Genomic DNA, 12,145 nt, shown 5'->3' on the forward strand with positions numbered 1-12,145 from the left:
AGAGTTCACAACTTTAACTGATGTAATTGTTACTTGGCATTAAAGTCATTCACAGTTTTTCTTTAATTGTTTTTGCAACACTGTATCATTATTTATTTTTACAGAATAGTTCTCTTCATCCATTTTTTTCTGTTTCTTTACTGCTGTGTTCATTAAATAGGATTCCTTTTCTTCTTCTTCATCCTCATTGATTGATTTTATGGATGATGTAAGTCTTTGACCTTCAAATCAGTAAATCTCTCAATAAAAGAAATTGGTGGATTGATCTGGCAAATTCAAACATAATGCAGTCAATTTAAGAATTGTATGATTTCAAATGCATCTGAGAGCACCAAATTCTCCTGCACGAATATATCTATATCTTTGTATAGATAGATATATACTATATAGATAAACAGTTTGAAGAAATATATTTCTCTCTTTAATGCAGGTATTGAGATTTCTCTTTGCAAAATGCTTTTGTATTATGGGAAGGTGCTATAAATGTTGTCAATTTGTCCGAGCTAATCTACTAAATTGTCACCTACTCTCAGTCCTCTGACAACAGTTCTGAAATCATCTGTGATGTTATATAATTAATTTCAGTATGTTGTTGTATATTATACCCATTTTCACTAATTACTTTCTAGCAGTTTTTAGTCACTTTGCTGAAGATTTTTTCTCTGTCCGGATGACTTCTGAAGTTTCTTTTTTTAGTTTTCTCAAATAAATAATAGATTTTGCATTTTTAGTGAATGGTCTTACTATTAAAACTGGTTGGGTCGGTAATTGTGTCAAATTTCACCATAACCAGAATGAGTATAGCAATCTATTTTTGTTGTTTGGAATTTATGTTTTTAATGTAGGAAAACATTGAAATATGTACACTAGTTGGTGGCAAACTTAGCTAGTGAATCATTTTAAAAGCTGTAAATTGACTGCATTATTTATTTTCCAGACCCAAGTAGTAGGCTAGTAGATTTAAATACTTAGAAGTGTTGTCTCAAAATAGGCACCTTTTTGCCCTCTTTATAGAACTCTACATTATAACACTGTTTGATATCAGGTTATGGTCTCAGCTCTATTAAAATGCCTTATAATTAATTGTGTTGTAAAAACACCATTATAAAATGGAAAGTGGGAGTCCATGAAGAATGTTGAAAGAAAGAGGATGTAGTGTATAATCCTATCCTGATAATGTCCTTTTCACAACAGAAATTCTTAAAAATATTTCTTCTCTTGTATATGGTTTATTCCTATGGTTAGAGCACATACTGTGTGAGTGTATGTTTGTGATACCCCATTAGAAGTATTAGACTGTAGTCTATATTATCATTTTACAAACCAGAAAGATTGCTTTTCTGACATCTTAGAAATATCCTTATGCCTAGAGACACCAAAGTAATCTTTGTCATGATAACTTTTATCCTGACTATTTATGGTTCTATGTTTGGGTTAAAGAAGCATTCTACTTTGTGGAAGAGCATTATGAAAAGGTTGCCCAGCTCAGCCTGCTCTTTAATACACACTGAGAAATATGATCTTTAAAAAAAACACACCACTCCCTTTTCAAAACATTGTAGAAGGTAATAAAATAAATGTTTGGGAACACATTTAATATGGCCTACCTTTGGAGAGGGGACCTTAAGAAGGAGATGGGCAAATGAAAATCTGCTGCTGGGCTTGTAAACTTAGTTCTGAAAGTCATCAATCAATCAATAAATAAATATTTGTTAAAGCAGAGACTGTGTATTTTTCACAAATACTGCGACCAAATCAAATATATTATTTCCCCTTATGCAGGCAAAAAGGCATTCTATGCATCTTTCAGAAAAAATAATCATTTACAATAGTTCCAGCATAATTCTGGCAAAGTCTTGGGTGTGTTATCCATTGGTTCACATCACAGCTGTAACATTATAACAACAGTGCAAAATGCCAAGCTGTTGATCTTGTGGCATGTGCAGCGTCAACTGTCAAATGAGTACAGTTTGTGTGTGTTCCACTGTTGGCTAACCTGCCTTAGAGCAGTGATTTCCAACCTTTTTACGCACAAGATCACTTTTGACTTTAAGATCAACCCAGGATCTACCCCGCCCCTTCCCCAAGGCCCCATCCTGCTCACTCCATTTCCCCCTTCCTCCATTGCTCACTCTCCCCCATCCTCGCTCACTTTCACCGGCCTGGGGCAGTGGGCTGTGGTGAGGGAGGGGGTGTAGGCTCTGGGCTGGGGCCGAGGGGTTCGGAGTGTGGGAGGGGGCTCTGGGCTGAGCCTGGGGCAGGGTGTTAAGGTGCAGGAGGGGATGAGAGGTGCGGGCTCTGGGAGGGAGTTTGGGTGCAGGAGGGGGCATCGGGCTGGGGCAGCAGGTTGAGGTGCAGGAGGGGGTGCAAGGTTCAGGCTCTAGCCAGGAAGCGCTTACCACAGGCGGCTCCCGGTCAGTGGCGCAGCGTGTCTAAGGCAGGCTTCCTGCCTGCCCTGGCCTCTACGCTGCTCCTAGAAACAGCTGGCTTGACTCTGTGGCTCTCTTGACTCCGGGGGGTGGGGGGGGTTAGGTGGCTCCACACACTGCTACTGCCCCTGTCCCCCCAGCGCTGACTCCGCAGCTCCCATTGGCCGGGAACTGCGGCCAATGGGATCTGGGGTGCTGGTGCTGGGGGGCAGCGGCAGCATGTGGAGCTGCCTGACCCCTCCCGGGGCCACAGAGACATGCCAGATGCTCCCGGGAGTGGTGTGGGGCCTGGGCAGGTAGCCCCGCGCCGCCAGACTTTTAGTGGCTGGAGATCACGATTGACTAGCAGAGGCTCCAGGATCAACCAGTTTATCACGATCTACCGGTTGGTGACCACTGCCTTAGAAGATGGTCTTCTTGATTGGTCCACCAAGATTTAACCTTCTCCTAATGCTGATTTTGCAGTGCTTTGCAGGACTCTAGATATCACTGTATATGTTGTTAAAGTTGGATGGGTTAACATTTTAATGCTTAACATACAAAACATGAGACATTCATCATTGGGTCTTCAGGCTCAGTTCAGTGGGAGGTTCTCTCATCTCAATCTACAGTAGACAAGAGTACAGTTTAGAACAGTAGTTAGGAGGGACAGAGGATAACGTAGGTAGCATAGAGAGAGAGTACTTTCTCACTCTGCAAAGAAGCATAAAGAAGTCACCATCTTTCCAAGGGAGGACAGAAGCCATCACAGACAAGTGAGATATTTACTTAATTTCACCTGCCATTATCCTGTATACCAACTAGTTATTAGCTAGAGCTGGTCAAAAAAAAAATTTAGAGGAACAGTTTTCCATCAAAAAATGCAGTTTTGTCAGAATTTAAATGTTTTGCAGGAACATGCAGATTTTGCCAAAATTTTTAGTGGGGAAAAAGTTGAAAAAAGTATTTTGACTTTCTTGTTTAATTTTGATAATGTTGCAATTTTTCATTTTAACTTTATCATTTCAACTTTTATATTAAAATATTGACATTAATGTTACATTTATATTTAATATTTCAATATTATTGTAACTAAACAGCTTGATGATTCTGAATCAAAAATTTTCAGAATATTCTGCAGAAAATTGTGATTTTTCATTCTAATTTGGAATGGAAACAGAATTCAAAAAGTCAAAATTCACCACAGAATGAACATAACATTTTCCAGCTCTTGCTTTTATTAGCCCCTCTAGTTAATTTTTAATGCATATGATAAACTACTGGATTGTTGCTGAAGTTGAACATTCCAGTTATGTCCAGATAGAACCAACCTATTGTACTGCTGAATGTAGCAGGTACCTCTTCATATTCCATTGCCTACAGTGAATTAATAATGAATGAGGGTAGCCTAGAGGTTGCTGTGGGAAAGGGCCAACAACAAAAGTGTCATACATTAAATAACTTATTTAATTATGTTAATTGGAGGGGCATATCTGAATTTGCACAAGGTAAATATGCTATCTTTCATTTAATTGATCACAATCTAATTTATCAAGTAACACCCTTAAGAAATTATCTCTGAATTACAAAGGTTAAACAGAAAATAAATATATTATTCTTCATAGGTAGCTCAGTTCCATGCTCTAGGCCTATTAAACAAGTTTTATCTCAGTATATATCAAACAGAACTTAAATAAGTAAAATAGGAGTCTTAAAAAAATACCACTATCACCCTAGACATGGCCTCCATTTCCCATTCAGTCTCCCTGATTGACAATAATAGCCTGGAAGAATGACAGGTTTTTGTAGCATGACTTGAAGGGAATTAAATTTAAACCCTGTCAAACCAAGAAGAAGTGTGAGTTCCAAAACCAAAGACCTTCACCTGCCACCACCCCCTACCCAATCAACTCCGCTAGCTAGAGTTCCTCAGGAGATTGCAGTTGCTGCAGTATCATATGGGGTGTTCTCTTGAGTAGGACCAGCAACAGATATTGCTCAGGGCCTGTATCATCTCCTCCCTAGACGCGCAGTAACCCCATGCTCCCCCTAAAATGCTGGTAATAGTTTAGGGACCAAGATACTGAGCTAAATTTTACTCCCATTTTACACCCTTTGCAAGCCCACTGAAGACCATGTAATTTCATGGGTGTAAATCACTTTAGAATTTGACTCACTAAATATATGCTTTCAAATTATCTATTTACATACATGGGCAGAGCTCTGCTTGAATCTCTGCCATCCAAATAATTGAAATGTTTATAGCAAACTATGAATGATTGTAGTTATTCTAATTGTACCCACAAAGAAGACTATAATTTCCCTAGTTTTATTGGAGAAAAATCAAAATAGATGTCTGCGCTCCAGCTGCCTATGACTGGAGCCTGCAGATGCTTCAGGAGGAAGAGAAACATCTCACTGTGCTGATGATTCACTATGCCCCTCCCCTATCAAATTGCAACTTGGTCTATGTTTTAAGGGTAGTGATTGTGATCACTTTTATATTTCATATTAAGTGTAACCTACTGTGGCCCTAGCAAGCATTTGCCCTACTTATTGGAACAGATATTTTTTTCATTCTTAAATAATTGTAAATGAAATGTGTCTGCCTCCTGAGTGACTGAAGCCGGTGTTTCAAGTCCTATCCTTCTATCAATCCTTGCTTAAAATACCCTTTGGCTTCAGTTGGACTCCCACACATGGAACATTGACTCTGGCACTCATGAGTCTCCACTGTATCAACTGGATCCACAACTTTCATAGTTAATTACTTAATAGCTTTTTGCCGCATTCTGTAGTGAGGACCCTGGCTGCACCCACACATTGATAATTCCTTAGGTTTGGAAGAATTATGGTTCTTAATAGTATTTTAAACTGAACACATTGGGCCTTCAAGAGAAGAAACTATCCATCTTTTACTGATGATAAAGGTATTTATTGTGGAAGCCATGCATATGTTGTCTAATGTAGTGTACACTGTAGAGCATTATTGTCTGCTGTAAAGTTACAGGATTTGAAATAACTGTTTCTTTCCTATGTTTTTTCCTTGTGTTGTTCCCCCTTATGAGTAACATCCCCAAAATATGTACAAAATATTTGTCTTAGAAATATTTATTTTAAAAATATATTTGTACATGTCTACAGTTTGTCTAGTAACATAGTGACAAATTCTGAGCTGTGTGTGCCCTTGTGTTAAGTTTTGTAACACATTTTCCTCCTTTCTTTGTTGAAGCGCTCTCCTTCCTGTATTCCAGCTAACAAAGGCAGACGTGTAAGATGCTGTCTTTCTCTGTGTGGCCCTTTATTTTTGCCTGTGGTGTACATGCCTTTGTTTAATGTAGACTGTCCTATGTTGACTATTTACAGCTTGTGTATTTATCTTACTGCATGTCTTGTGCTGCTGTTACCGCTGCTGCTGCGCTATTTGATGTTTTAAAGCTATGAGTACAAAGCTTTAGGAATGCTTTATTTGGTAAGATTTCTGTGACCAGAATACCACAGTAACTAAAGATGGTGCTTTGGGTTTAATTCTTTTTTGATACGAAAGGGAAAGTCACTAAAGCTCATTGTGAAAACTGATCAGATAGCAGCACAGGAGGATGAGCAGGATTCAAATGAGAGCCTCTTTGCTTCCACTGCATTCTGAAAGTGTTTGGGAGGTATTTTACAGGAATTTCCCATAGAAAGCAGAAGTTTGGCAGTCAGGGGGCATATTTAGGAACTATCATGGCCCAGAGATGTTTTCTTTTAAAAAAAAAAAATAGAATTATAAGCAGGTAATAATTTAAGTAAATTGTAATAGCCAGTAGAAGCAGAAACTCACATCCATGATAATATATGATGCTAAATATCTTCAACCTCGGAGGTGCATCTAAAGCCTTTGGTGGATTTATAAACATTTCTGAAAATTTATATAACACGCACGATCGTATCCTATCAAAGTGTTGTCAGAATGTGTTCGGGATAGGTGCATTACCCAACAAGGAGTAATATGTCTGTCCTGAACTCACTCCACTTTGTGATTAAATATGTCACAGAGTACTGGAAAAACCACCTATATTAATATTTGATGATTAGGCTAATGATTTTTGATCTCTTTAATAATAATAATAAAATAAATAATATGTTAGCTGCAGTTAAAAATATAGAATTTTTCCCAACCCCGTTACAGGGTACAATATCTTCTATTTAAGCACTATGGCTCTGATTTAGAAGTCCATCTCAGTTCAGCATGTACTTTAGTGCTTTGTTGGATATGGATGGATTTAAATATAAACTTAAATACAGAATTGGGGCCCACAGGCTCAGTCCTGCAACCCTTAAACATGTGTAGTCCTGTGGAAGTCAGCAAGACTGCTTGCATGATTAAGGGCTGCACAGTTTGGTGATACAACACATGCTTTAGATAATCTAATAGTTAATAGAGTTTATGGGCTAATTTGAAGAATTTTAATGTGGCCAGCTTAGGGCCTAGACATTACTAAGAGCTTTTTCTACACGATGTGGCAATATACACTACGAGGGCGTGAACTTTATGTCGCAGTGACTGGCCCATGTGGACCCTTCTGGTATGCGCTAAAAGTTCGCTAGCATATTTTAACTTAGTACTGTTTCAGCACAGGAGGGAACTTTTAGTTTGCACCTGCAGGTTCTATGCAAGCCAGTCAGTGCACAATAAGTTGTTGTGCTTTAGAATACACACTCCTGCTGTGCACGTTGCCTCACCATATAGACAAGCCCTGAATCCACTTTGTTTGGAACTAAACTTTGGAAATACTGCAGCATCCAACAAACTAAGACCCTGCTTCTACACTATTCAAGTTAATAGCAAAACTCCCACTGACTTTCCATAGTGCTGGATCAGGCCCTAAGTTAATTTTTCAGTTTCATAAGTGCAGTAATAAACATTTCTTTTAACACAGTAGATAACTTCCTAAATACAAAACTATGTAGACCTTTCCAGAAAAGTTTCATAAATTCTACTACATTGGTGGCAAATAGTTTATCTTTTAAGGATGTACCTTGAAGATGTTCTTCTGCATGCAAATATTCGGTTGCAAGGTAACCTTATCTCTCCAGTAGATATTCCTTTCTTTCTGAATATTTTGAAATATTTATGAAACTCCAGATTAGATCTCCAAATTTAACTACAAAAAGGATGGCATTTCTGTCTCTTGCCAATTTCTCCTACAATTAATTGCTGGGTTTTTTTGTTTTGTTTTTAAATATGAGTGGTAGGGATTTTGAGTGAGACCCAAGCAATTCATATTTGGATTTTGCAAAATAATTTAAAATGCCTATAGCACCATTGTCATATGGCTGGGGATATTATTACTTAAAAGGTATCATTAGTTTCTGACATTAGTGAAGATTTGGAGTTATAATTTGCACCTGGTAAATCTGAGCACAAAAAAGTATGCTTACTGCTAATTGTTGCCATAATGCTGGAAATATATTTTTTACATGTAGCGAACAGGTATATTGGTAAGTAGGAATTTTTACTTTTCAGTATGGAAAGAGAACACATACATCATAACTGGTAGAAACCTTTATCCATCTTGAGTTTAAGATGAAGAACATTCTCCACCAAGAGTTCTCTAAAACAGTTTGAAGCATTTGTAAAAATTACAAACCAGAGCACACCCTCATACTAGTTTTAAAAAAATTCTACAATTACACCTGTTCACTACTGTGAGTATATTTTTAGATGGAAAGGACCATTTATCCATGTTCAAGAAGGGCAGCTTGGAAATGTAACATGTTTCCTGAAGGGTTATATAGTTTATGGTACTCCATCCTATTGTTGCTGGGCAATTATTTTTTTGATTACCAGGGTGGCCATTCCCAACTGACCTAGCAAAGCATTATTTGGTGGAAAGATGGGGAAATTGTGATATGTGATAACATTTTTTTTAGAAAAGACAGTCAACAATCTAGCCTAGTGCAAACACCCTTGGTCTCCCCATTATTTATAGTGTAGTAGTTTAATTGCTAACAGAGAGAAAAGCAGCTACCTAGTCAGCCTACTTTTTAAAAATATATTTATACAGGAAAGTTCAACTCAGTGGACACATCTTGTTTTTGGAGTGGCTCTGCATATTCCCACTTAAGGGTACTGCACAACCTTGTGGTGTCTTGAGATAGAACCATTATCTAGCAGTGTCAGCTAGAGAACTCTCATGCCCCTCGAGGGCAAGGCTATATAGGGGGTGGGGCACCCTCATCACCTCAGTTCCCTCCAACTGCATGCCGCAAACAGATGTGACCCTCTCTGGTTTCTTCAGAGCCAGAGCTTGCTTCTTCTTAGATAGATAGTGTTAGCTATTAGTTTAGTCAGTTAGTGATTCTTTTTCAGTTCTGTGTTATGGCAGAACTGAAGAAGCAGAAAAAGGCAGGTTTTAAAAGGTGTCTTTCCTGCCCAGCTGTCTTCCGAACACCCAACGACCACGCGTGGTGCCTCAGATATTCACCTTCTGATTGTTTGATCTGAAGGCCTCTTCTCTCAGAGCCCAACAGGATAGGGAGACTCGCCTGCAGCTCCTTCTCCTGGAGGAAGCCCTCAAGGCCAGACCCTGTAGTTCTAAGTAACCTTCCGATCCAGAGTCAAAAAGACCTGTCTTGGCCCCTGTTGCTCCCACCAACAAAGGACTGAAGTGTTCCAAGAAGTAGCACTCCTGACTGGGATCAAATCCAATTCCCGAGGCCCGCTCAATAAAGCCTCTGAGGCTGCACAGGGCCAAAGCAATGACCATATGGTTGGATACCACAGCCCTGGTTCCAGAAGAGAGACCAAGAGACAGTTATCTCTGACATCTGACAGTTCGAGGGCACTGGTCTGCTCAGGAGAAAACCGTGCACATCAATGTATTGGAATTAAGAGCTGTTCGTCTGGCTCTCAAATCATTCCTCCATCACCTGCAGGTGAGGGTTGTGTAAGTGGTTAGAGGCAATACATCAGCAATGAATTAATCAACAAGCAGGGGGGTGCTCACTCTGCTCTTCTGTGTTCAAAGATAAGTCTGTGAAATTTGTGTTTTCGTCACAACATTTACCCTATGGCTCTGCATCCAGCAGGGGAAAGCAATGTACTTGCCGTTCATCTCAGCAGAGACAACTCCCCGGTGCACAAATGGTCTTTAGAGGATCAATTGGTTGAGACTATTTTCCAGCTGTGGTCGACCAGCCATAGACCTGTTTGCAACCAGACAACAAAAAATGTCACCTTTTCTGTTCCAGAGCAGGCTGGGACAGTCAGTTTTTGTCAGATGCCTTCCTTCTACACTGGGGAAGGTCCACTCCCCCCCATTGATCCAGGTAGTAAGGATGGTATGTCAGGACAGGGCAACAATGATACTGATTGGCCTGGCTAGGCCATGTCAGCAGTGGTTGACTGATTTCCTTCAACTGTGTGGCGGAGTTTTCATGCATCTTCCACTATCACCAGATCTCCTATCCCAGCAGGACACAGGATCTTTCATCCAGGCTCACAGTCTCTTCACAAGATAGTGTGAGCAATCTGACTTTGACTTGGTCTGCTCTTGAGCACTTGTGTTCTCCATCTGTGCAGGACATACTAGTTAACTCTAGAAAACAATCTACGAGAAACTGTTACCATCTAAAGTGGTCCAGATTTCAGGCATGGATGAAGGGAGATTCTGACTCCTCTCTATATTGGCTTTGTGTTCTGGAATACTTAAAGAACAGATATTATAGCTATCATGTCGGCCAGGAGAGTACGTGAATTGAATGCCCTTGTGGCTGATGCACCCTTCATTTCTTTCCCTGAGGACAACATAGTTCTCAGATCTGATCATAGATTTTTACATAAGGTGGTGTCTGATTTTCACATCAGTCAGACAATGCCAGTCTTTTCCCCTAAGCCTCACTCTAATAAACGAGAATCTGTCATACATGCTTTGGATGCCAGAAGGGCCCTCACCTATTACCTAGAGAGGACTAAAAGTTTTCATAAATCTTAGATTGATTGTGCCTTATGCCAAAAGCCACGTGAGGCATATGGTTTCTTCCCAGACTATTTCTCAGTGGATTAAACAATACACCGCTGAATAGTATACAAAAGCAAAAGTCCCCGTACCTGCTGCAATTCAAGTGCATTCCACTAGAGCTGTGGCTATGTCCTTCACCTGTTTTAGGCAGGGGCCAGTTGTTGAAATCTGCAAAGCTGCAACCTGGGATTTTGGTGCATATTTTCACCAAGCACAATGCTCTGGACTTGGTTTCTAGGGTGGACATAGGATTCAGCAAGACGGTGCTTCAGTCTCTATTCAAATAAGTCTCTGTTCCTGCCTCCAGGTTTGTTTCATCACTGCTTATTATTTCTGTCCTATAAGTGAGACTATGCAGAGCCACTCGAAGAAGAAATGAAGGTTACTTACCAGTAATCAGAGTTCTTTGAAATGGCTCTGCATATTCACACTCGCTACCTGCCTTCCCCTTTGTCAGAGTCCTTGTTTTCTGGGTCTCTGGCTTTGCAGTGAAAGAAACTGAGGTGGGGAGGGCACTCAACCCCTGACATAGTCTCACCCTAAGTGTGCCAAGAGTGCTCTAGCTGACACTGCTAGAAGATGGTTCTACTGCAAGGACCTCAAGGTGGTGCAGTACCCTTAAGTGTAAGTATGCAGCTCCATCTCGACTAACTTTGGGTACAGGCCAGTAACCTTCATTTTTCAGTGACGACTTGCTTCTGTCCAAGATTTTCAGGTAAATTGACTCAGGTCCAGTGCTACACAATAGAGAGTTGTAGTCTTGCCTCTGTGCCCGTAGAATCATCTCCTTAGAAAACCTTGGTAGCTTAGTTAGGATTGAGTGTCGGCATCTCATACAATATTAAGAATCAAGAAAAAGGCCCCTTGCACGGGCTGCATCTGTACTCGGGATGGCTTTACTTTCCTGCAGTTCAAATTATGTACACCTACATCCTCAAAAAACAGCCATTTCTGTAGCAACAGTGGTTTCTCTAGCAAAGGAAATTTGTAGTTTGCTCGGTCTTTTTCCTCTGATTGTTAAACATAGTATTTAGCAATTTTGTAGTAAGTTACTAAATTTACTTGGCAGGGGATTTTTTTCATATAATTTAGCAGCGTTTGCAGTAACAGACAAATTTGTTGTATTGTCTTTCAAAATACTGTGAATAATTAGAACCTGAAGAATCCTCAAAAGTGAAATATTCTAGAATATACTTTATTACAAACTTTTCATACATCTTTGTCTAAAATGTGTTTCTTTAGAAAAGTTGCGTTTTCTTTTTCAGCTGTTTTTCCAATTTTAAACATTTAGCTCTTCTTTCCATTTAGAGCCCCAATCCTTCACTTGGATTCTCTGTATCTGTGCAGCAACCCACTGCTGTCAATGGGATTTCAAATATATAGGGCCCACACAAGCAAATCTAGTTACAGGAGTTGGACTGTAACGAAGCGACAACTCACCGATGCGGCGCCTCCTGCTGGTCGTCTGGGAATTAGCTCTTTCCAGTGTTGGAGCGCCCTCTGCAGGCCGGTGTCTCACCTGCCGCTGGCCCTGTGTCCTTCCCGGACCCCAGTACCCTTTACATTCGGGTGCTGCCCCAGCAGTACCCCACCACGCTCTGGGTCTCCCCTCCCAGGGGAACCCCAACCCTCTATACCCACCTTGCCTCAGTGGCTACTGCCAGTCACCATCTAGCCCCCACTCACTGGGGCACACTGCAGTTTAATAGCCACTCATCACTGGCAAGGGGG

The 12,145-nt window shown here is 40.3% G+C and overlaps 1 protein-coding gene across 4 annotated transcripts in view; it reads left to right on the plus strand.

Annotated features, from left to right (window-relative positions):
* Positions 1 to 12,145, plus strand: part of CDC42BPA (CDC42 binding protein kinase alpha) — a 319,972-nt gene that overhangs the window by 259,198 nt on the left and 48,629 nt on the right. The gene's annotated exons all lie outside the window — the stretch shown is intronic.

The sequence above is a fragment of the Lepidochelys olivacea genome, assembly GCF_965140295.1.
Source record: "Lepidochelys olivacea isolate rLepOli2 genome assembly, chromosome: 3".
NCBI classification, from domain to species: Eukaryota; Metazoa; Chordata; order Testudines; family Cheloniidae; genus Lepidochelys; species Lepidochelys olivacea.